Genomic DNA, 26,656 nt, shown 5'->3' on the forward strand with positions numbered 1-26,656 from the left:
TGTTAATAAACAGCTTTTTACATTAAAAAAGCAACCAACACCACAACTGGTACTTCTAGCTTTCTTTGTAAGGTAGACCACAGACCTGCAAAGATCTTAACTTTATGCCAGTGTTTCTCAAACCGGGCCACAGGCCAGCTCCGTAGCCACTGAGCCTCACAGCTCCTACTGGCTGCAGTTCTCCGTTTGCAGCTAAGGGGAGCAGAGGGAGGCAGCGTAGCCCGGGCTGCTGCTTCCGGCACTCCCATGGCTCACTTTGAGAAACACTGCTTTATGCACTTATATCAATAGGACAGTGTGTACACATAAACTAAACACGAGTGTAAGTCTTTTGGGGATCAAGGTCAATGGGAGAAAGATAAAGAATCAAATGGACAATGAAGATCTAATTTCCTTCCCACCCATTCACACCTACCGATATTTCCTGAACAGCATGAGGCATTTTGGCATGGAAGTGTGAGGAAGCTTCCAATTATTCTTTCCCCCCTGCCCTTGTCTGGAAGGGAGGACTTGTACTGCAAAGGATTTCATAATGCAGAGGCTGCTTCTACACTGAATATTTTTGTATCTGCATATCTTAAAAGAGGGAGATTATGAAATTCTATTTTTAATTTACTTGTTAAAAGCAGCACCACAAACTCACCAGAACCCTCTAATTTGGCTGAAATTTCTCCCTATGTTAATTTAAAATGAATCCTGTTCTGATGACCTGTCATAAAACTGTGATCTGTATTTTAAAAGATTCCCCTCCACCATACACACACATGCTGTCTCTTTCTCTGTCCCTCCCACCTCTCTTCCCAGGATTTTAAAGTCAGCAAAGACATGTGCCTCCAAGGTTTTTTTTTTTACTCTTTTGCTGCTGCTATGAAAGTGGAAAAAATGCATGAGCTCCTATCACGTCAGTGACTCTCAGTGACCCAAGTTCCCTATCCTAATTTACTCTGTAATAATTTAATACTTGTTCCTTCAGTGGCCCATATTCACTGTAGGCAGGCAGTACTATCTCTGCATAAAATATTGACTGATGGCAGCAACCAGCTATCAGACACCATGTGGACTTCACTATATAAAAAGCTCTTTTAATTATTTCCTTCTAGTTTTAATCTTTTGAATAAGTAAATCACCGGGAAAGGAAACCAAACACCCAGTTCATAAGTAATCTGGAAATTTATTACCAATCTCTGAGCTAACAAGAATAAACTGCAATCAAACTTTACTCTTCTACTATTAAATATATAATATTTAAATAAGCATACTATACTTATAGATTCTTAAGACAAGAAGAAAACATGGTGGTCATGTAGTCTAAGGCTTTGCATGTCAATGGCCGTAAGATTTTTCCAACTATTTCTTTCGTGAAATCCATAATTTCTAGAGAAGCTAGCATATGCCTATGATACCCAGTCTTGAGTCATTGTGCTAAAAGTAAATGTTATGATCAAGGGTACGTAAAACAGCATAACTGTGACATGAAAACACCTTATTATTAGCTAACGTGTACCTGAAAGCCCATGTTGTGGCAGGTGGTCCAAGTAATCCACTATATATGGACTCTCCTTCATTCAATCAAAGGAATGGTTGCATGAAAATTAGCAGTAGAGTAATGGTGGTGGTTTGGTTGAATTACTTCTCATGTCAAAGGGGCAGCCATATTAGTCTGTAACTGAAAAAACTTCAAAAACAACAAATGGTCCTGCAGCACCTTAGAGACCAACAAAAAGTGTAGCTGGTATCATGAGCTTTTGTGGGCACAACCCACTTGCTAAACCCACAATACCATCTACATTTTTTGCTAGCCTCTATGGTGCTACAGGACCATTCATTGTTTCTTAAGTTTTACCTCTACTATAACACTGGTTTTGGACCCTTGACATGACATAGCTATTACCTTTCACACAGGTGTAATTCACCAAGTCAAAATAACTGAACTTAAAAACGGGATAAGACCACAAATCCCAGTGGTGACTGAGCCAGGTGATATTCTAACCAATAAGCAGTCTCAGCCATACTTGTAGCTATTCCCATTACTTCACACTGACTCAGACATTCTAGGCTTCTGAGTGACAAGAAAAGACACAATCTTGGAATCATATTTTATAGATGCTGTACTAATAAAGTTCACAGATGAGATTTAAGAAATCTCCTCTGGTTTGAATGTACTAAGCCAAGAAATGCAATCCTCTAGGTTGGGAAAACTGTGTAAGAAAAACAATTGTTTTAAAAGCCATCATTCATTCTGTGATTAATCTCATTTTTTGGAACAACTCAAATATAGGGACCAAGAGAAAACAATGGCCTTGGAAGGGTACCAGTGAAGTAGCTGTTAAATCCTCTATCTTGCAATATTACAACTATGCACTGGCATATTAAAATACATAACATTGCTGTATTATTATGCTCTTCATGCAACAGGGCCATATATTATAGCAGTACTAATTTTTAATATATTTTCATTGGCTAATACAGCCCACCAATGATGTTGGGTTTGAAGGTTGTTGCCATGGAAACAAGATATGCACATGGAAATGCATGTGAAGACTTGATAGGGGAAAAAAATCAAATCAACAAATTCTCTCTTCAACTGCATGATGAAAAATGGGATACTACACTGGCAGCTAATGAAATCTATACAAAACATGAACTATCTAGTCTCATATTTCTATACAAATATCCTGAACACAAACACTATTTAAGATGATTCTGTGAAACTGGCTGTTCACCCTGCTTCTGTAGGTCTCGTAAATTTAGAGCTAATGGCCCCACTGGAAATGCCGTGTGTTCAAACAGAGCATGCTGTTTAGAATGTGTGACATCTTCAATAAAGAGCCATTTTGTTGCAATACCTAATAACAACAATTATGCATTCTGCATCTCTGACAGATACAAGCAGGTGATCACTAACTGTTTTGTAATCCACCTGCAGGACTGTCACCCACAGCAGAACTCTGAGAAACTCTGTTTGCATTACAGAAGCATCCACCGCCTAGTACACCAGGTTGTACGGGAGGGAATCTGTCACATGGAAGGCCCTAGCAGAAACAGAGTTCACTGCATTATAGGCCTTGTCTGCCCTAACAACGTGCCTCCATTATAGCCCTTGGTGACCAGCCACATGAGTATTGCATCAGTGCAATTTCCTGATGCATGAGGTAATCCACTAAAAGCCATAATTTACACTAGTGCAGCTTTTTTTAAGTAGGAGGAAACTGCAGTGGTGGAAATATCTGCTGTGCCACCAATTGCTGTAATCAAGGAAAGTCCCATGCACAGACAGGGCTACTGGCTGTCACTTTGATTTTCCATCACTGGCATGAGGCAGGGACACAACAACACTGTCAATCAGCCCCAGCAACCTCTGTGCTCTAGTAGGGAGTTCACCCAGCAGAAGAGCAAACAATGTTTGCACTGCTACCCTACCCCAGGGTTACATCACTTTAAAATGTAGCCTGGCCTGCATTAGGAGCCCCACAGTAAAAATCTTTCTAAAGGATTCACTGACTCAGAGCATCCCTCAGGCCCTGTGGCCATACCCTGTCTCTCACTGAAGACTGTGCCAGCCCTCCCATCCTAAATTAGACAATCATCCAAACTAAAAAAGCATTAATAGGATCCAGAATGTATGGTTCGTTGATAGGGTGAGGTGGCAGCAAGGGGGAAACAGAACCACCAGAGATGATGAACACTTACATAAGGTGTAACTAATTCAACAATGGCTATAGTTTTGTAATGCCATGCTTGTATTTACCCCAACAGACACTGTTTTCTAGCTATTTTTTTCTGTACTACAGAAGGAATTAAACTCTAGCAGACATCTGTATATCCCTAGAGGATAGATAAATATGTTGAAATCAAGAATATTTGGAGCTTCTTTTCTCAATATTATTTTCCAGTTGTGCAATGATGTTACATTGTATAGTTAAATTGACAAAGAACCACAAATATTAAGAGTAAGAATAAATCTCTAGAAGTTATTGAAGCCTTTTTGGAATATTAGACAATACAAGCCTATTTTCCACTTCCAATTAAAATTTCCCTTATACTAACAAAACTAACCAAGAGTGTTTCAGTGATTGTATACATGCATATAGACTTATTTTAACCACTATATACCATAAAGGTCTCAAATCAATACACAACTTATCAAGGTTCACAATACACCTGTGAGAAAAGGAAAGTGCAATTAAGGAACATCTGATTCAATTCTGAAATGCAGCCACTTCTGGGTAGAAAGCAGCTGTTGTTTAACAATGCACAGCAACACACAATTGAAAGCAGAAAGAAAGGACATATTTTCCAATTGAAACTGTAAAAGCAGATGGAACCTAACTGTTCAAGCTGAAATGCTGTTGACTCCTCAGGGTTAATACCAATAACTCTTACTAATCAACTCCCTGCATCTTTAATGATCACTAGCAATCGGGCCTCTCCTGCTCTGCATCTCAGCTGAAAAGACATCAGCAGCACAGTGGCCTCCTTAACCCTGAGGGAAAGCTAACACCATCACATCCTATAGCATTCTGTGTTCCTTGGCACTCTCCTCATCACGCTCTGATCTTCTAAGTGACCCAGGTTCGCTGCTGAGATCTGGTAGAACAAAGTAGTACCACTGGATATAAATATACAAAAATAAGTAAGTTAAATATTTAATTATCAAATTGATAAGAAAGTGTGAGAGGGAGATGGTAACTCAAGTCAGAGGCTTTTGAGAGTCAGACAAAATGTGAGGAAGAAAAAGAAAAGTTATGGGGAGTTCTTTTTTTTTTTCCTTTCCTGGATCCAGGATGGAAGGATCTCTCTTAGGCTATGTTTAGACTGCAGGCTTTTTTTGGAAAAACCTTTTTTCAGAAGAGATCTTCTGAAAAAACTTCTTTCAAAAGAGAGTGTCCACACACAAAAGCGCATCGAAAAAGAGATCTGCTTTTTCAAAAGATAGTGTCCACACTGAATGAATGATATCTTGCATGCAAGCTGTGATTACTACGGATGGAGTGGCCACCAGGGCACCTGTGCTTTTTCCTCTTCCCCAACCACACATGTACCTTTTCCTGAAAGAGCTCTTTTGGGAAAAGGCTTCTTCCTCATAGAAAGAGGTTTACCAATGTCGGAAAAACACCTCTGTTCTTTTGATTTACTTTCAGAAGAATGCGATTGCAGTGTGGACGTAACTCAGGTTTTTTCGGAAAAACAGCCATTTTTCTGACAAACTCTGTAGTGCAGACATACCCTTGGATATTTATATCATCTCCATCACCACAGCATCTGTGTGCCTCACAGTCTTTACTGTATTTATCTTCACAGCCACCTTGTAAGGTAAGGAAGAGCTATTTTCCATTTTACAAACTGGACTAAGTGACTTTCCCAAGATGACAGACAGAGGAATAGAACCCTCCATCTCCAGAGGCACAAACTACTTGACCAGCCTCTCTCTCTCTCTCTCTCTCTTTTCCCACTTCTTCCCCTCCATGTGTGAGGGCATTTAGTCAGAGCCCTCTTGGGGAGGAAAGACTGGAGCTGCAGAGAGGGAGGAGGGATAGAATAGTGAGTTAGAAGAAGGGAGGGAGAAAGCTGGACATGGTGATGTGAATGGTGAAAGAGAGAGAAGATCTCAAGCAGGCTGGCAAGCTTCTAAACATTTTAGCACTTATCCAGAATGAGCCTCCAAGGCTTCTGAGCATTGACCATGACAAATCAAAGAAGAGGTAGCTTAGGACCTATGTTTTAGTTAGATTCAGCATCTAAGAACAGCATAACATCCCATGTTCGGCATCACGATAATAAGGCTAAATACCATTAGCTAGCCTGTGCATTAATTTTAAAATGATGGATGTCTAAATAGAAAGGAAATATAAGACGATCTAATCCATGGCCCACCCAGTGCAGGCATGCTCACTACAGTACATCAGCTTTTAAAAGTTCTTGAATGTCAGCACGTCCCTTTGTAGAAAAGTTCCTATTATACTAAAGCAGCGGTTTTGAAACTGGGGTACACATACCTCTGACGTACATGAGCTCTTATCAGGGAATAAACGTGAAAACTCCTGTAATGGCAGTGAGTGCATTTTATTTAGCAAGGATTGGAAATTTAATCATCAGTATATTATGATCCTATCTCAGCTGGAGGGAAACAGTAGATTACACAGGAAAGGGGTACACAGTCTCAAAAGCCTGAAAACTCACTGTACAATTTCTAAACCTGAATGAAGACATAAAGTTTAAAGACTTTCATTTGGATTGCAGTCACTGCCACTCTGATTTTTAGTACATTGTAGGATGGTTATTCTGCAGACAGTACCCTGTAGCATGAAGTAAGGGGAGGAGAAAAGATCAAAAAGGTGAACACAAAAACATTCTTTCATCTAAGATTTGGTATGGATGTTTGACCACAGAGTGTCTTGATCTCCTTGACAGATCTTGCCTCATTAAGGAAACCAGCAAGGCCAGAAGCAGAGAAAAGCTTTATTCCTCCATGGATTAGAAGCCAAAAACGAATGATAAGAGTTGACAGAGAGATTGCAGATGACTAAAGATCAAGGTTTATGTAATACAGTATAATCATTCTTTCCTCGTGCAGTTCCCTCGTGCCCTTGATTAATTGTACGGTAACTCATTTGTACTGTTTGACACATACTGACTAACTATATTTTGAATGCAGAATTCTACTGATGGGGGGGGGGGGATCCTGAATCTAACTAGTGAGACAGTCTTGTTTCAAATGATCATTCACTAGGAACTCTGTGTTCCTCTTCCAGATCACTTGACTCCTGATTAATAAGGAAAAGGTAGCTTGCTAACCTAGTCACATTCTTTGGTTACTATCAGGCTAAATGCAATTTATTGCAACAAGGACTAGCAGCATCAGAGTATATAACCCCACCCTGAGCAGCAGTTTAATGCCATTCCCTGCTGTTGAGTATGTCAGTGGAAAATTGTGAGGGCCAAATAATCATGAAATTTTACAGTCTTTCTCCAGTGTTTGCTGTTTTCTGCCAGTCTAATCTTTCATGTACTGAAATGCTTTCAGTGAGTTACTTGAGTTTTGCTGGACTAACAGAGATGTAACTAAGTACAGAATTTGGCACACATGGCCTGCAACGATACTTAATACCACAGAGTTACTTGGATTTTGTAGCATTCATCAGTTTAGTAAAGGAACCAGCCGCATTCTCAAATATCGACAAGTTGGAATGTCTCTCTCTTTTCTTGCATGTTTTTCATTTGTTTGGAGGAGCTGACAGTCCTTATATCATGTATTAAAAATCAGCACCCAAACTATAAGACACCATTACCAAGTGGAAATTTTGGAAGTGAGACACCTTAAAGGGGCTTGTCTCCTCAACTTTAAAAAAAATCAGTAGAAACTGGCTCTGTAATGTCCTCTGGTGACCAAATCCAAAGGTCAGGATTTTCAAAAGGGCCTATTGATTTAGAATGCCTCACTCGCAGGGTGTCCAAGTTACTTGAAAAGGGTCTGTTTGTCAGAGAAAACAGGGAGCACTCACCCTGTGAAATCAGGTCCTTTAGAGGTGTATCAGATTGGGCACCCACAAACAGTCATCGAGACTCACTAATGCCATTGGAAGATGACGGCCAATGAATGGTGCTGAGAAAAATAACTAGTAAGGGAGTCTCATTTAAACACATTTGGGCCAATTTTGCACATCCTCTTTTGCATTAATAGTCCCACAGAAGTTGCTGGTTTGCAGACTGAGGCTTTCTATGGGCACACTGTCCCTGCAGAAAAGAAGTCCACCGTTCTAGAGAAGGGAGCGTGAAGGACACTGGAAGCACAACACTGCTGCCACCTATACTGATTTGAAATGTAACTCAGGGAACTGGGCCTTGAGAAACCAATTATGTAACCCATTGATTGTTCAGGGAAACAAAGATTGCACCCTGTTGCCAGCACAAGTCTTACAAATGTACACACATCAAACCAAATGGAATATGTTAGCACCAGCTTTAATATGCAAGTCACAGAAAAAAACAGCACATTTTACTTCCTCCTTTCTTAAAATGTGTCAAAATAAACATTTGGGGAAAGTATAAGTTTTATATACCACATAACTCATCTTGCAAAGAGGCTTTTTGGTTCATTTATTCTCCAGTACAGCTGCAGGCATGTGGCTGCCATGAATTCCATTGCCTGCCTGCTCCTTTACCCATTCCAACAAATGGTGCTTTTACCTTGAGGGTGTCACATAACTCTCTCCTCTTGAATCCTAGACTCTATATTTGGGTAGCACTTAGTAACAATCCATCATCCCGCAGCAAACTTATTGGAAATAAATAAATAAAGTGTCTCCATAAATGCACAAGCTCCCAATACAAAGATGAATGGAAAAGTTCTAGGTAAGAAAGGATTCACATGCAACAGACACAGACAGCTGAGCCTGCATTTTAATGCAAGTCTCAAAAGGAGATTTTGGGGAAAGTAACATGCTGAGTGTGACGGCGCGTTGGGGGTTCCCCGTCTCCTGCACCCCGAAATGGCACAAACAGACTGCACCAGCCAGTGGAATTGAGGGTGGTTTATTGCTCCTCCAGCACAGCGCAGCACAGATGTAGTCTGGTCACAGGAACTGGGCTAGGATGCCTCAGGCCCCCTTGAGATGGGGGAGACTGGGCCCCTAAACTCCAGCCCCTTCCCCTAGGCTCTCCTCCATGCCCTCCGACAGCCAGCAACCAACTCACTAACTTCCAGCCCTGCCCCCCAGCCAAGGCAGCATTCCACCTTCCTTTGTTCCTCTCCATGGGGGGTGTCTGGCCACTGGTTTGCATAGTGACTCATCCTGTTTTGCTGGGTCGTGGTCCCCACGACAGCCAGTGGGGGTTCCCCCAGAGCCAGCAGCATAGAAACCAGCCAGGTACCCCCACTACGTCACACTGACTACTGCTAAGCACATACTCATTTGAAAACTGAATTAGCATAAAGCATGTTTAGTATTGTGAAGTCTTTTGCTGAGGCATATTGGCTGTATTGCTTAGCACCTGAATTAGAACAGTCATCTATCTGCATGGAAACACAGCTGTTGGGCAAGGATGAAGTCGGATCACTCCCCAAAGTGGTAGCAGCTTGCCAATGCCATCCTGATCTAGGCAGCCCACAAATAAATTCCTACCCAGCTGTAGAACAAGGTACATTTGTTTCACACTGTAATGCTGCATTTTAAATCCATGATTGTTAGTTTTCAGGCTATCAAAGTCTAGTACCGGGGCAATGGTAAGACATATCCACTTGCAATTTCTTTCTCTGCGCAGGTGTGACAATTTATTCTTTGCTTTGTTTTCCTGCATAAGTAGGATCATTTTTTTCCTCTCTGTACTTGTGTATCAGCTTCAAATTTCCTTTTTCCTGGCTTGTTTGTTCACAACTCCATTTTTCAGTGCAAGGAATTCATGCACTAGCAACAGGTAATTAATTAGGCAGCACAACTTGGTCTTTACTAAGTTATATGCGGTGACGGGCCCAGTACACAGACAGAAGATCAACAGAGTTCCCTGTCTTCTACATTGTAATATGTGTTACTTTAGCTGATGATCTATATAAGTTATTCTTTATTACATTACCCTAAATGTAATAAAGTTATCTTTGAAGGGTTGAAACAATGGAATGCTAGTTTAAGTATTACCATGTTCTGATTAGGTGTCAATGATGAAGAGGTTTGGTGTAAGAAGGGGTATGTCTACACTACCCTCCTAGTTCGAACTAGGGGCGGTAATGTAGTCATACGGAGTTGCAAATGAAGCCCGGGATTTGAATTTCTCAGGCTTCATTTGCATGAAGCCGGCCGGCGCCATTTTTAAATGCCGGCTAGTTCGGACCCCGTGCTGCGCGGCTACACGCGGCACAGACTAGCTAGTTCGGATTAGGAAGCCTAGTCCGTGCCGCGTGTAGCCGCGCAGCACGGTGTCCGAACTAGCCGGCATTTAAAAATGGCACCGGCCGGCTTTATGCAAATGAAGCCCGGGAAATTCAAATCCCGGGCTTCATTTGCAACTCCGTATGACTACATTACCCCCCCTAGTTCGAACTAGGGGGGTAGTGTAGACATACCCAAGATTACAGCCTCTGCCTAAGATTTGTTTATGCCTTCAGTATGCACATGTGTAGAGCTTATATTCAGAAAATATACTGTGCAATAATCTCTTTTACTTAGAGATGATCCTGTCACAAATGTGTCTGCAGTTGAAACAAAAAGGCCCTTCTGACTCAAACTTTTTTTTACATTTATGTAGTCTGAGAATCATGCCTCTTTCTTACTCAAGAGTGAACACTTTCTTAATTAAAAAGCTGGAACATAAGACATCGTAATCAAGAGTGCTAGATACACTGGTCTACAGGGCTAACTAAGGGTATGTCTACACTACCACTCTAGTTCGAACTAGGGGGGGTAATGTAGTCATACGGAGTTGCAAATGAAGCCCGGGATTTGAATTTCCCGGGCTTCATTTGCATAAAGCCGGCCGGTGCCATTTTTAAATGCCGGCTAGTTCGGACACCGTGCTGCGCGGCTACACGCGGCACGGACTAGGCTTCCTAATCTGAACTAGCTAGTCTGTGCCGCGTGTAGCCGCGCAGCACGGGGTCCGAACTAGCCGGGGCTTTAAAAATGGCAGCGCCCGGCAAGATGCAAATGAAGCCCAGGATATTTAAATCCCGGGCTTCATTTGCAACTTCGGTTGCCTACATTAACCACCCTAGTTCGAACTGGGGTGGTAGTGTAGACATACCCTAAGGCATAGACTCATTTCATATTTGTGATACCAACCTTGGAAGCATTAGAAGAAATACAGCTTATACAATTTAAAACATTTGGAGTGAGGCTTTCAGGCGTGCCCAACACTGACCTAACTCTGTTCCCCTTGAAGTAAATAGTTTTATACTATGTTATAATATACAAATTACAGGGGAGGAAAGAATGGGTTTAAGACAAAGCAAATAGATCAATACAACTCTGACAAATGTTAACACCAGATATCCAAAGTAGGATAGTAGTGTTGAAATTCAAGATCTAATTATGGAATTTCCATAAATAAATCTTAGAACTAGAAGGCATTTATTCTCTGTGGGACTGTTAAACACAATTCACAAGGCAACTTGTCCTTACAAAATAAAGTCAGTTCTGCAAGATATGAAATCCATAAAAGAACATTTTAAAAATTCTAACTGTTAAATAGATGATCCTATTATAATATCACCGTAGGCTGATCACAGATCAGTATGAGTCCTAGTAAATATCCGCATTTGTGAAATAGAATCATAGAACTAGAAGGAATCTCAAGAGGTCATCAAGTCCAGCCCCCTGCACTCATGGCAGGACCAAGCACCATCTAGACAAGGGTTGGGCAAAACATGACCCCCAAGCTGGATCTGCCTTGCCAAGCTGTTTGATCCAGCCCACCTTGCCAAAACCCCAGGCTGCTCAAAACGGTGGTGGCTCCATGGCACTTAAAGCAGGGGTTTTCAAAGTATGGGTCGTGACCCAGTACTGGGTTGTGGAATGCCAGGTACTAAGCTGCCTTGCTGTAGGGTAACTAGGTGACCAGCAGGGGTGCTATGGAAGGCCCCTCACCTGTCTGGCCAATGGGAGCTGGGGGCTGTGCCTACAGGTGAGAGCAGCACGCAGAGCCACTTGCACACCTCGGCCTAGGAGCCATACCTGTTGCTAGCTGCTTCTGGGATGCAGCATGGTCCATACTACCAGGTCAGGCATGGAGCCTGCCTTAGCACCCCCGCTGTGATGCTGACCAAGAGTAGCCAGAGGTAAGCCCAAACCCCAGTCCCCTGCCCTGAGCCCTCCCCCACCAGGAGCTCCCTCTTTCACTCCAAACCTCTCATCACCGGCTCCACCTTGGACCCTGATCTCAAAATATATAATTATGTTGGGTTGGGGGCACCAACAATTTTCTTCAACTGGGTCATGAGAAAAAAAAAGTTTGAAAACCACTGGCCTAGAGGGAGCCACTAGGCATTCTGAACAGCGAGGTGCCCCCTGACATAGGGAGCAGGAGGAGGGGAACAGATTTTGCACTCTCTCCCGCCCCCAGCTAAGATGATTGGCCTGGGAATGGGGGAGTGCACAAATTCTCTCACCCCCTAAGGGATGTGCACCACTGAGCCACACATGGAAGGAACCTCCTTGAGCAGTCTGGGGCTGCTGCAGGAGGGAGCCTGTCTCGGGGACCCTGTTGGATTGCTGGCCGGGAGCTGCCTCTGATGAGTGACTCCCCTGGCCAGAGCCTGCCTCTGACATCCAAGCCCCTGCCTCTTGCACCCCAGCCCCTCCCACTTCTCAACTCCCTGCCCCAAGTCACCATCCCTTCCTGCTCTAGATTACCACCCAAATCCCCTGCACACACATCCCACCTCAGGTCACAGTTCTCTCCCAGACCCTGCACCCCCTTCTGCACTCCTCCCTCAGATTAAAATTCACTTCTGCACCACTTCTCCCTCCCAGACTTTGTACCCCAATCTTCAGCCCCAGATCATAAGTCCCTACTTCACCCAAACTGCTTCTCAGACCTCACACCCTTCTCCTGCACCCCAATCTCCTACCCCATGCTCTCTTTGCACCCAACTTCCATCCCAAACCCCACACCCCTTCCCTAGAGAAGTGTGGCACTTAACCACTTTCCCAAAATCTTGGAGTGGTCCCCCATGAAAAATTATTGACCACCCTGATCTAAACCATCCCTGACAGGTGTTTGTCTAACCTGCTCTTAAAAATCTCCAATGATGAAGATTCCAACAACCTTCCTAGGCAATTTATTACAGGGTTTAACTATCCTGACAGGAAGTTTTTCCTGATGTCCAACCCAAACCTCCAATGCTGTAATTTTAAGACGACTGCTTTTTGTCCTATCATCAGAGGATAAGGGGAATAATTTTTTTCCCTATTCTTGTAACACCCTTTAAGGTAGTTGAAAGCCATTATGTCCCTTCTCACTCTTCTCTTTTCCAAACAGTCTTCCCTCGTAAGTCATGTTCTCTACATCTTTAATAATTTTGTTGCTCTTCTCTGAATTTTCTCCAATTTTTCCATATATTTCCTGAAATGTGCCCAGAGCTGGACACTGTATGCCAGTTGAGGCCTAATCAGCTCAGAGAAGAGCAGAAGAATTACTTTTTGAGTCCTGCTCACAACACTTCTGTTAATACATCCCAGAATTATGTTTCCTTTTTTTGCAACAGTTTCACACTGTTGATTCATATTTAGCTTGTAGTCCACTATGATCCCTAGATCACTTTCTGCAGTACTCCTTCCTAGGCAGTCGCTTCCCATTTTGTGTGTCTGCAATTCATTGTTCCTTCCTAAGTGTAGTACTTTGCATTTGTCCTTATTGAATTTCATCTTATTTACCTCAGACCACTTCTCAAGTCTATTCAGATCATTTTGAAGTATAATCCCATTCTCCAAAGAACTTGCAACCCCTCCCAGCTTGGTATCATCTGCAAACTTTATAAACGTTCTCTCTAAGCCAATATTTAAATCATTGGTGAAGTTATTGTACAGAAACAGTCCCAAAACTGATGGCACCTTGCTCATTATGCCCTTCCAGCATGATTCTGAACCATTGATAACTACTCTCTGGGTAGCAGACCTGTGACACCTTAGAAACCAACAAATAGAGACAGAGTTAGAGATATATAGTATCATGAGCTTTCACAGGCAAAAAGCACGTTTTCAGATGAGGTGATCTTGACCCATCTTATCTGAAGAAGTGGGTTTTGCCGAGGAAAGCTCATGATTGTGTGTGTATATATATATATATATATATTTGTTGGTCTCCAAGGTGCCACAGGACTACTCGTTGTTTTTTAGGTTACAGACTAATATGGCTACCTCTCTAAGAATGGCTACGCAAACAGTTAGGCACCCATGTTATAGTAGCTAGGCTGTATTTCCCTAATTTGTTAATGAGAAGGTCACGTGAGAGAGTATCAAATTCCTTACTAAAGTCTAGATAAACCACATCTACCGCTTCCCCCTTCCTTATCCACAAGGCTTGTTACTCTATCAATCCTATCAGGTTGGTTCGACATGATTTGTTCTTTACAAATCCATGCTGAGTGTTAATAATCACCTTATTATCTTCTAGATGTTTCCAAATGGATTCCTTAATTATTTGCTCCAACCCTTTCTTGGTATAGAAGTCAATCTGACTGGTCTAATTTCCTCGGTTGTCCTTATTTCCCTATTTATAGATGGCCAATATATTTACCTTTTTCCAGTCTTCTGGAATCTATGTCATATTCTATGACTTTTCCAAGATAATAGCTAATGGCTCAGATATCTCCTCAGACAGCTCTTTGATTATTCTAAGATGCATTTCATCAAGCCCTGGTGACCAGTGTTCCCTCTGATGTTTCCATGCATCTGTGGAATTAATTTTGTTATGTGAACCAAGGCATATGTGGATGTGCACCATTAGTAGAAACACATGGTGCTGGCTGTGGATGCTTTGAGTGTTCTGCCAATCAGCTGGGTGGCATTTGAATCTCACCTGGGTAGCCACCCAAGAGATCAGCTTACTGGGAACACTCCTGGTGACTTGAAGACATATAACCTAAGTAATTTTAACTTGTTCTTTTCCTATTTTAGCTTCTGAACCTATTCCATTTTCACTGGCATTCACTATGTTAGCCATCCAATCACCAACGAACCTTCTTGCTGAAAACTGAAACTAAAATGTCATTAAGCACCTCTGCTGTTTCCACAATTTCTGTTATTGTTTTGTCGTCTTCACTGAGTAATGGGCCAACTCTGTTCTTGGTCTTCCTATTGCTTTTGATGTATTTGCAGAACGTTTTCTTGTTACCCTCTGTGTCTCTAACTAGTTTGAGCTTATTTTATGCCTTGGCCTTTCTAACTTTGCCCCTACACACTTTTTTGTTATCTATTACCCATTTGAGAGAGATTTTGTGTGTGTGTATCAGTCTGGACGGATGTGAGTCTGTTTGTTTAAGAACTCCTAAATGGTAAGAGCTAGGACCATCAAATTTGGTATGTAGCTTCTTCTTATCATAAAGCAAGGTACAGGTTTGGTTGTGCCAGGACAATGGGATGTGAACAGAATGTGATTGTTTCTCATCAAACAGAAAGGGAGGGCTGCGACGACACACAGTTATATTGCATAATGACGAGTGAGGCAGCAAACACAGGGGCAGCAAGCATGGGGAACAATTATACTCCACAATAACCACCAGGAAGTATCAAGCTAGCACAGCCCCGGACTGTAGCTGGCCAGGCAACGTGACCCCTGCTTCCTCCAGCTGGCTCCAGGGCAGCTGCTGGCTAGGCAGCACAGCCCCTGCCAGCCTAAGCTTGACCCTCCTTCTGTCCAAGGCTGGCCGCAGGGAGCAGCTGCCAGCCACACACCCCATACCCTGAGTCCTGCACCACCAATCTCCTGCCTTGACTCCTGCCCTGTCTCCTGAGCCTGCCTTGTCTCCTGCAACCCCATGACCTCTCCTGAGCTCCCCCACCTCCAAAGCCCCTGTCCTGACTCCTGCACCCTCATCCCCTGCCAGGAGCCCCCCCACACATACACACACTGCCCTATCTCCTCTCTCCCCCCCCCCCAACACTCTTTGCCCCCTGCCCTGAAGGACCCAAGCAATGCTGGATAAATCTTCTCATTTATATTCATCCTTTGTAATTTGACCTAGTTTCCACTTTTTGTGGGACTCCTTTTTGATTTTTATAACATTCAAGATCTCGTGAATAAGCCAGGATGGTCTCCCCACACTTTCTATCTTTCATACACATGGAATAGTGTGTTCTTGAACCCTTAATAATGTGTCTTTGAAAAACTGCCAACTGCCTTCAATTGTTTTTCCTCTTAGACTTGTTTCCCATGGGAGCTTACCTACCAGCTCTCTGAGTGCTAAAGTCTGCCTTCTTGAAATCCATTCTCTTCATTTTACTGTTTCTCCTCCCAGCATTCCTTAAAATCATGAATTCTATCATTCCATGATCACTTTTACCCACTTTCAAATTCTCAGTAATACCTCCCTATTTGTCAAAATCAAATCTAGAACAGCTTTGCCTCTGGTAGCTATCTCCGCATTCTGAAATTTAAAAAAAAAAAACCCTAAAGCCATTTAAAGAACTTGCTGGATAATCTGTACCCTGCTGTGTTATTTTCCTAACAGATGTCTGAATAGTTGAAGTCCCCCATCAACATCATAGCTAACTCCCGTGTTTGGGATGATTTTGTTAGTTGTTCAAAAAAAGCCTCATCCACCTCTTCTTCTTGATTAGGTGGTCTGTAATAGATCCCTACCATCACCTTTGGTTTTTTACCCCTTTTAACCTTACCCAGAGACTCTCAACAAGTGTGTCTCTTATTTTCATCTCAATTTCAGTCCAAGTTTATACATTTTTAATATATCAGGCAATATCTCCTCCTCTTTTCCCCCAGCTCTCCTTCCTGACCCATCGAGATCACTAGTCTAGTCATGTATTTTGTCCCACCAAGTCTCTATAATGCCTACTATGTCATAGTTGTGTTTATTTACTAATATTATGAGTTCTTGCTGCTTATTCCCCATACTTCTTCCATTAATATACAGATAACTAAGAAACGGATTTGATTTAATTCTCATCCAACTCTGTTTTATATTTCCTATACCCCTGCTATTAGAAACCATGCTCCCCATAATTTCTGACTTCTCTCATAACACTTGATATAATTCCCATTTTCTAGAATCTCCAGAACAGATTTAGAAAGTAATGATGGGCTGTATTTGACTGCAATACAATTATACATAAGAATTCTCTCACTTATTTTCCACACCTGCCACATGGAATTTTCTACATGTACCAGGTTTTGATTAGGAAAATAAAAATCCCATTTGTAAACACTTAAAGATATTTTCAGAATACATACACACTTGGTATATTCTGTACACAAGCACACAATTTATATTGTGGTAATTCTTTTGTTTTTAATCTTTCCAATGAAGCAGGATCATCCTCTGTAGTTCTGGGAGTAATTAAGAAGCTAGTTAGAATACTGTTAAAAAGAAAAATAGATAGCAAAGTTCTGTAACACAAACTTACTTAGACAGGTCAAGATTAAGGATTGTGAGGCACTCCAGAATGACCTAAGAAAACCAGATTAATAGGCTACATAGTGAGAGATAAAATTCAGTGTACAGGGATGTAAGAGAATGTATACTAGAAGGAATAATTTAAACTATACATATTGATGGATTCTAAATTAGTTGGAACCTCCCAGGAAAAAGAGCTGGATGTCACTGTGGACAGCTCACTTGAGATGTCTGTTCAATGGGCAATGGCAGCCAAAAAACAAGATATTAGGCTGTTATAAATAGGATAGAGACTGTAATGTCATTCTACAAACGGATAATATTTTACAGCTTCACCTTGAATGCTGCCAGAGCTAGGGGAGCTTACATAACAAGACAGAGACTGAATGGTCTTGGTGTAAGAGAAATAATGGAAATGTGTAACTAGAAAAGAGCCCCAGAGTCTGCCAGAGACAGTCACACTCATCCTGGGAACCAAGAAGATATTAACAAGAAAAGACAGTGAAATTTCACAGTAAAGTCTGTAACTAACCTCAATGCCCATGTGTTATCAATGTTGCAAATGATTATGTAGCAATTAGTTATGTAACCATATGATTGGATACAATTGTAACCACTGTGTAAGGAAGAGTGTAATGTAACTTGTGTACCCTTGGGAAAAAGGGAACTGTGTAAAGATCAAGAAAAGTCTGTATGCCCAGTATATTTGATATATGTCAATTAACTGTCTTATATTTGGAAAGGTGGTCTTTCAAAATGGCTGCCAAAACTCCATTTTGAGTGAATTCTATTATCTGGTATCCATCACTGGTTTGGTTTATGTCACGTACCACATGTCCCACAGGTATGCCAGTTACCTGTTAAGATTTGAATATAAGGGGATGTGTGATATGATGTGTCAGCCAATCAATTTAAAATATGCTAATATAGCATCGTTAAGTGACCAATCAGCTGTATTAGTTTGTTATGAGCTGTTAACCAATTACTGTAAAAGGCATCATGTGGCAACCAATCAGTTTAAACCTTGCGGTCTCATGTATGTTCATGAGGCATGGGTATAAAGGTCTTTACCACGCAGCAGACACCGTTGCGTCGGGTTCTGCTTGCGTCGGGATAGGTTCTAGGTTAGGAGACAGTGAGAGATCTATCTTGGTCCTAGGTGGTATGAAAGTGGTCCTGTAAAGAATTCTTAATGAATGAAGCTGACGGAAGATCAGACTTCCTCATTTAGATTAGGATTAGTTAGTTTTAGTTAGTTTAGTAATTAAGACAGGTTAGATATCGTCGTTGAGTGTGTCCGGCAGGCTGCGTCGGTGCAAAGCATATCGGCCGTCATCGAGCTTGTCCGGCGGGCGCATCGTGATCTAGATAGGGTTTTATTTTAGGATAGGTTTAGTATAGAATAGGAACAGAGTCTACCATCGACTGATCCTGCCGCTCCGAAGTGCGGAGAAGAGGAGTCGAAGGCCAGAGGCTTCGTGGAAGACGAACCAACCACCGCCGCACTCAATCTGCACTTCGAGGGATCTCCTTGGTAGTTCCTCGCCTGAGGCTCTAAATCAGCCAGAGACTAGAAGGTCGCCAAGCGTCAGGATCATCCGCCGAGGGACTCCTGGTAGATCCTCCCTGAGGGCTTTCAATTAGCCTAATGGTTGTAGGTCACCAGCACCACCACAGTTGCCCCTGCGCCATTGGACTCTGTAAGTGTAGTTACCGGAACATTGGGGGACTGCCCCTCAATGTATATCTGTTAAATTTAATGTCCAAAAATATAGTCCTGTGGTTTTCACTATATTTAAAGTTTTAAGTTTTTATTTATACGTGTCCTTTTCCCCTGAGATTTGACACTACAGGTGATTAGATAGTGGAAAGAGGGTCCGCACCTGAGATACCATCCCGTAGCGGATGAGCCCAGTTACTATGTAACTGTCTGGAGAGCTAGTTTCCATAGCTTCTCTGAATCTGTTAAATTTGGTAACAAGTCTATGATCAGCCCCATCTATTGTACAGTTACTAGGAAAAAATATATTGAATGATTCTTTGTTTGAGGTCGTAGGTAGTTGGGGGATGGTGTATCAATACATCCTCCCTCCCTCCCCAGCACTGCACAGCCATGCCCCTTCCCTGCCAGTGTTGTCCACTTTTGCGGACAACAGGGCTCCTAAGGGCTTCAGCTGAATCCAAACCCACATAGGACCTAGGATGACTATGGCTCATTGTACAGTAAAACCTGTGTAATCTACCACACTCAGGCTGTGTCTAGACTGCAGGCTTCTTTCAAAAGAGGCTCTTTCGAAAGAGCGCGTCTAGACTACAATGCGCGGATCGAAAGATCGATCCGCTATTTCGAAAAAGAGCGTCCAGACTGCCGGACGCTCTTTTGAAATTGAAAGCCACCCGGAACTGCTTCTGCCAGGGCATGGGGGCAGCATTTCCTTCCGGGTGCTGCCTGCCTGCCCTTTGCAGAGACGCGTGGTGAGAGGGACACTCCTGAACACCCGTTGCTCTGCTCCTGCAGCTGCCTTTGCTGTCCCTCGAGGAATTTTGCAAGGCATTGCAGTGCTGCTTTGGAGTGCTCAGCTTCCTGGGACACCCCAGCAGCTTTTTTCTTTTGAGGTTTTTCTGCTTGCAGACCCTTATTTGTGGCATGGAGCCAGAGCTGCCCCTGGGCAGGCGAGGGCCCCACACCACCATACTGCAGCTGTTGCTGCATCTTCGTGAGACAATCATGAGGCTCCTTCCCGAGCTGGACCCAGACCAGAGGGACGAGGGGTTCCCCCGTCCGGCAGCCACACTGCCCTTGCCTCGAACTTTTTCGTGGACAGGCGTGTTTGGAGGTTTGACACCAGCTCTGACTGGTGGGACCGGCTCGTGATGGAGATCTGGGATGACCAAGACTGGCTACGGAACTTCCGCATGAGAAAGACCACTTTCCAGGAGCTGTGTACCTGGCTCGCCCCTGCTCTGCAACGGCAAGACATCCACCTGCGGCCCGCCATCCCCCTGGAAAAGAGGGTCGCCATTGCCCTCTGGAAGCTGGCAACCCCCGACAGCTACCGCTCCGTGGGACACCAATTTGGAGTGGGGAGATCTACTGTCGGGGCCGTCTTGATGGAGGTAAGTCATTGTCTGGGGACAGTCACAGTTTGGGGTGGGGGGAAGGGAGACTGTCAGGAAGGGCCAAGTGGAGTGGGAGTGGGAGTGGGAGTGGGAGGGAGCTCCTCCATTCACCCTGAATTGTGGGGGGGGGGTTCTGAGGAGGGGATTCCCGGGCTGTTTGTTTGAGAGGGAAGGTGGGCGGTGGGTTCTCCTCCTAAGACATAAGGCACCCCTTCTAACACTTTGTTGTCTGTCTCGTTCTGCAGGTGGTGAGGGCCATCAATTCGGAGCTGCTCAACAGGCTCATCTGTCTACCGGATCTGGACAGCGTCATGGCCGGCTTTGCTGCCCTCGGCTTCCCCAATTGCGGAGGAGCGCTCAATGGGACACACATTGCCATCCGTGCAACGCCCCATCGAGCAGCCCAATTCATAAACAGAAAGGGCTACTTTTCTATGGTCCTCCAGGCCCTGGTCGACCATCGTGGACAGTTTTCGGACATTTGTGTTGGGTGGTCAGGGCGGGCACACGATGCCCGCATCTTCAGGAATTCGTACCTGTACCGGAGGCTTCAGGCAGGAACTTTTTTCCCCCATCGCCAGTTTGCGGTTGGGGATGTGCACATGCCGGTGTGCATAGTGGCTGATGCCGCCTATCCCCTGATGCCGTGGCTGATGAAGCCCTACACCGGCCAGGTGGATGCGAGCAAGGAGCAGTTTAATGCTCGCCTTAACCAGGCTCGCAACCAGGTCGAATGTGCGTTTGGCCGTTTAAAGGGCAGATTCCGGTGCTTGCTCACATGCCTCGACATGGGGGAGACCAACATCCCCGAGGTGGTGGCCGCGTGTTGCGTCCTCCATAACCTCGTGGAGAGGAAAGGGGAGGCCTTCCTACCAGGGTGGGGGAGAGCTGCTGATGCCCAGGAGAGGCTCTTTGCCCAGCCCCGGACAGCTGCCATCCGCCAGGCTCACCGGTCTGCAGTTGGCATCCGGGAGGCCCTCCAGGAGCAATTCTCCAGTGGAGGCCACTGAGTGCACTGAGGGGCTTCTGCCTGGGGACTGGGCCCTGGCCCCCAATAGAAGCTTCCCTCCACAACCCATCTCCTGACCCAGTTTGGACACATCACTTACACCAGGGTGTGTTTCAAAATAAAATGTTCTCTTTACTTATTTATAATTTTGTACATATTATCAAACAATGTGGCAAAATAACAAAAATTTTCTTCATTTTTGTTGTGGCCAAACTATATACAATAAACAAACAGTTCCTTTAACCCTTTGTTTGTGCTTTAACTGGGGTGATGGGGGTGATTGAAACCTGGAGGGGGGAAGGGGCCTGGAAACCTGGAGGGGGGAAGGGGCCTGGAAACCTGGAGGGGGGAAGGGGATCAGGTTGAACGGGGCTTGGCAGATTTCCCTTTCCTGGCTGGGCCTCGTGTTTGGAGTGCTCCCCGGCTACGGAATCGGGTGATGCACCTGTCGGTTGGCTGGCTGCTGGGGGGCTCTTGGGACGTGGAAGCCTGGGGGAGAGGAGGGCCAGGGGGAGAGAGGGGCTGGGGAGCTGGGGGGGGCTGGGGGAGAGGGAGGTCCAAGGGGGGAAAGGGCTGCTGTTGTGGAAGGGGGGTTTGGTGGGGTGGGGTCATGGGGTGCTGGAGGAGCAGGACCAGGCACAGCAGCAGGCAAGCCGCTGACCTCCCTCAGGGTGGCGTACAGCACCGTGCGCTGCAGGACCAGCTCATTCATGAGCCGATCACGCCACCGCTCCTCTGCCTCCGCCCTCTGTAGCAGGATGGCGTTCTGCTCCTGCACAGCCTCGACGTGCTGCCGGAGGATGTCGGCGTACACACGCCTGTGTCTGCGGCTCCCATGTCTCCGAGGTGGAGATGGAGATGGAGGTGGGGCTGGGGTGCTGCGGCCCTCTTCCACGGCTGGTCCGGCTGTGGAGGAAAAGAAGAAGACACAATCAGTCCTATAAACTGGACTCTGTAGCACTGAAAATACTAACAGGATGGTTTATTAGGGGATGAGCTTTCCAGGGCCAGACCCACTTCCTCAGATCAGAGTAACACGGCTACATTTCTATCACAATCAGTCATGTGTGCAACAGCTGTCCAAAAGGGCATGCCCTCTCCCTTGAGACAGGGGAAGCAGACATTCTGAAGGTCACACTCTGTGTGTGTGTGTGTGTGTGTGTGTGTGTGTGTGTGTGTGTGTGTGTGTGTGTGTGAGAGAGAGAGAGAGAGAGAGAGAGAGAGAGAGAGACCTGGGCATCAGCCTGAGCATGACAGGTTTCCCTTGTGCATCACCCACTGTGCACCCACCCACCTACCTCCCCCCCCCCCCGGGTGTGACACAAACTCACTGTACTCACCTGCTGCTTCCTCTCCCATGCCAGATGACACCTGGGAGGCCTCAGAGGTCTGGGTGACTGGCTCCAGGGTGAGGGTCGCCGTCTCCTCGGTGTCCTCCTCCTCTGGGCCCATGTCCCCGTCTCCAGGCTGCTGTAGCTCCCGCTCTGGAGCGTCCACCACCGGGTCTGCCAATCCAGACTGGACGAACCGCCGTGGTGTGCGTGCTTCTGCACTGCCACCCAGGATCTGGTCCAGCTCTGAGTAGTAGGGGCAGTAGTGGGGGGCTGCCCCAGACCGGGAGCTCTCCTCCCTGGCTTTGGCGTAGCCCTGCCGCAGCTCCTTCACTTTGAAGCGCACCTGGTCCTGTGTGCGGGGGTAGTGGCCCTTCTGGGCCAGGGCTTCAGCCATGCGGCCATAAATGTCGGCGTTTTGCCGCCGGCTTTTGAGGGCCTGTAAGGCCTCCTCCTCTCCCCACAGCTCCAGCAGGCTCTTGATCTCTGCGCCGGACCAGGATGGTGCCCGGCGCTTGGAGCCCTTGGCTGGGTCCCCAGAAGGCTCGGTGGAAGGGCCAGGACGCTCTTGGGGCTGTGACATGCTGCAGCAAGGTCACCGTGTGCTCTGGCTCCTTGTCTGCAACAAGTGGCTGTGAGGGTGCGCCTGTCCCTTTAAGGAATGGCTGCAGCCAGGAACCACAGACGTGCAACCCATGGCCCAGATTGTCCACCAGGGCTTGTTCCTGGAGGCCAATAATTTCGAAAGAAAGGGCTCCCCCCGTCCAGACTCACGTTCTTTCGACGGATCTCCCTCGAAAAAGGCGTTCTTCCTCGTGAAACGAGGTTTACCGCCGTCGAAAGAAAAGCCACGTTCTTTCGATTTAATTTCGAAAGAACGCGGCTTGAGTCTGGACGCAGGGGAAGTTCTTTCGAAAAAAGGCTACTTTTTTCGAAAGAACCCCTGAGTGTGGACACGGCCTCAGGGATTAGGGCGTTCCGGTTATCTAAAAATTCTGGTTATCTGAGGGTGGAAAAACCAATGGTCAAAAATAGTAAAACTCAAGTTTTTAATATTGGTAGTTTTGTAGCATGAGGCAGTTGGTCTCACATTTCTATTTGGATTTAAATCAAATCAAATAAATAAAAAATTGTTAAGCAAATCATGGTAAACCAAGCCAGGCCCGTGCACCTGAAGATGTGACAGTATTGTGGCTGGGAGAAATGCCAGTTAAAGTTTTCTGGTTAACAGAGTGCCGGATAACAAAGGTTTCACTTTATTCTGACAATAAATACAGGGCTCGACAAATAATACAATCTACTCGCCACAGGCTAGCAGATTGTAACCTGGAAGATCCGGGTTTGGGTGATCTGCGAACGCGCAGATCGCAGACGGCGCGGCTGGCGAGCCCTGCTGATAACAACCAAGAACAAAGCCTGTCCAGGAATGCTATTTCAGGGAGTATCATTCTCCTCAACTCTCTGTTTATTATAATCAGATTGGTTGCACCCACTTAAAACTAAATTTGTAAAAATAGGTCCCATGCTCTGAAATGCACAAATAATTTTCCTAAAAGTTAACCTGAGATAATGCTCATCATCAGTTTCTGCCTCAATGCAATATTTTCAATGGAGTGGAAATCCAAGCAAGCTTTTCAGTAATGGGTGAGTGGAAACACACACACAAACTTTTCTAACACTGAGTTTTGTTCATTTTTAAGAAACAACAGCATCAAAACCTGGAATTGAATGGCAACTGGGAAATATATAGATCCTTACTGAGGAATTTACAATTTGCTCTTTTTAAGGGAAACATTTTTAAAATTTAAAAAAGTGATTGGAAAATGCATCATTATTGAGCATGCCCAGTGGGTCTGTTACAGAACTAAAATTGCAGATCTCTAAAATCCTACCCCCTCTTCATGGAAACACCGCAAATTCTTTTTGCAGATCATAAGCAGGAACAGAGGATAGAGTTCTCTGGCTGGGAAAATATGCACAATACAGACTGTCAAATGTCACTTTGAAAAACACACAGCAAACTCTTCCTAAATAAAATCAACTGGCAGAACGCCAGGGATGGGAGAATACTAGAGGCTTAAAAATATTTCTTGAGATTTTAAGACCTCTCTAGTTTCTTTGCTACATTCTATAATAATCTAAGATTCTAAGCTTTCATTTCATTAAGATGGCTTTTTCCACTGCAAAGATGCCCCATCAGAATATAAACACTTGTGCTGCTACCCTGCTCAACCCTGCTTTGCAAGAAACTGTTCACGAGTCAAACCACAGAACTAATGAATTTTGGAACTGGATTCTTCTTTCAAAAACACAAATAAGATATTAATTGAATAAAATTTGTGCAGTTAAAAAGCAATTGAAAATGTTAACACTGACATGAGAACCTCAGTTAAACCATGAAGCATCTACAAGCATTTTCCAATTTCAGATTAACGATGTACCTCATTAACATATTGTAAAACTCCTACTGTAACATACACATTATATACAATATGGATGGATGAGTTAATGGAGCTTCTGGAACCTTACATTTACCATTTCCTGACATTTGGTCCTTTCAACAGTGCAGTCTCTTAACACTGATGTGAAATGCAAAAGCCTATACACTCTTGAAGATAAACTTAAATTGAAACAACTTTCCTTCACCTGTACAGTATGAGAACAGAGTCCTAACACTGCACAGAGTAGGATTAGTGGAAAGGGGGGGGGGGGGAGTTGGACAGGGGGAGAGAGGTTTGCTCTGCTATTTCCTCTCGTGTATTTTATTTCACTTTATGTAATACTGTTGGGACTAAGAGATAGATTCTGTTCACAAAGCTAATGGATTGAATTTCATTATGAATTATAAATCCAGTTGCACTATTCTTGCCTCCGCCCTGAATGTTAACATGGAACGTAAATATTCCTTTTCCCCTTTTCACTTAACAGTAATGTGACAGGGGGCGGTCACAGAAGATCCCTTGGGGTTTGTCACGGGGGTAACCACTCCCCTCCCTCTTAACCCCACAAGAGTGTGGGGTAGGGTGGGCCCGCGTTCTGTTCACGGAGGGGTCCTCCCCTACTCTCGGTCTGTTTACTCTAGGCCTATAGGGCGTAGTAGGGTTCCCACGTACCGGGAAGTCCCGGTGGGCTCGCACCCTCCTACTTATACCCTGGGGCCCTCTGCCTATAGATTGCTCCGGCGTCGGGGGGGTCCCCTTTGGTCCTACGAGGCGGGGCACCGTCCCGACTCTGCGCCCTACCGGGAACGGGGCATTGGGCACCTCGTCAGTCGGCGGGCTTCTGCAGGGCTCCAGGTGGCTTTGGCGGGCCTCTTCCCAGATGTCCCTCTTCCCAGATGTCCCTCATCCGTCGGAGGTCCTGTCGTGCTAGGCGGGGGTACACTCTTCCAGACCTCCCCCAGTCCCTCTCTGCGGGGGGGCCGAGGTGTGGTCGCTGCTGGCACGCCTGCCGGCCGCAGCCCAGCCCTGTCCAGCGATGCTCCCCCTCCCGCGTCTCCCGCGTCTTCCGCGTCCCTCTCCGCTCAGCGGGTGCGCCCTCCCCCAGGTGTGCTGGCGCCGCACTTAAAAGCGGCCGCGGGCTTGCCGAGCATGCGCGGCAGCACAGCCAGCATTCCTCCGGCTCTTTGCGAGCCGCACACACGCGCGGACCCGGCACGAGTGACGGGGTCAGCCCGTCACAGGGGTGCTTCCCGGAGTGCTGACAATGCCACTGGCACTTGCCTCCTTGCTCTCTGGGGCTTCTCACCTCCCTGTCCTGCTGGGCCAGCTCACCTGGTCTCCCCCACGCAAGGCACAGAACTGAGATCGCCACCCTCACTCCCCCACCCTCACCTGAGGAGCAATAAAGACAATGAAACAGAGAAAAGTGAAGTTTTGGGCCCAGCTTCAGGGAAACAACTCCCCACGTGGGATCAGAACCCCATAAGAATTATTTAGGTAAGCCCCCTTTATCAGTGAAAGGAGGATGTACACACTGATTGCTCCCCCAGATAACAGTTATTTACACTGGGCTTGATAGTAAATAAAAGTAATTTTATTAAGTACAAGCAGTAGAATGTAAGTGGTTGCAAGTGAAAACAGGCAGAGCAAAGTGAATTACAAATTTAAAATCACAAAAAACGCATAGCTAATTCTA

At 45.1% G+C, this 26,656-nt stretch overlaps 1 protein-coding gene across 3 annotated transcripts in view; it reads right to left on the reverse strand.

Annotated features, from left to right (window-relative positions):
* The window catches only part of SERGEF (secretion regulating guanine nucleotide exchange factor), a 266,942-nt gene that overhangs the window by 106,392 nt on the left and 133,894 nt on the right, over nt 1–26,656 (reverse strand). The gene's annotated exons all lie outside the window — the stretch shown is intronic.

This window comes from Pelodiscus sinensis, chromosome 5 (genome assembly GCF_052426305.1).
Source record: "Pelodiscus sinensis isolate ZL-2025 chromosome 5, ASM5242630v1, whole genome shotgun sequence".
Taxonomy (NCBI): Eukaryota; Metazoa; Chordata; order Testudines; family Trionychidae; genus Pelodiscus; species Pelodiscus sinensis.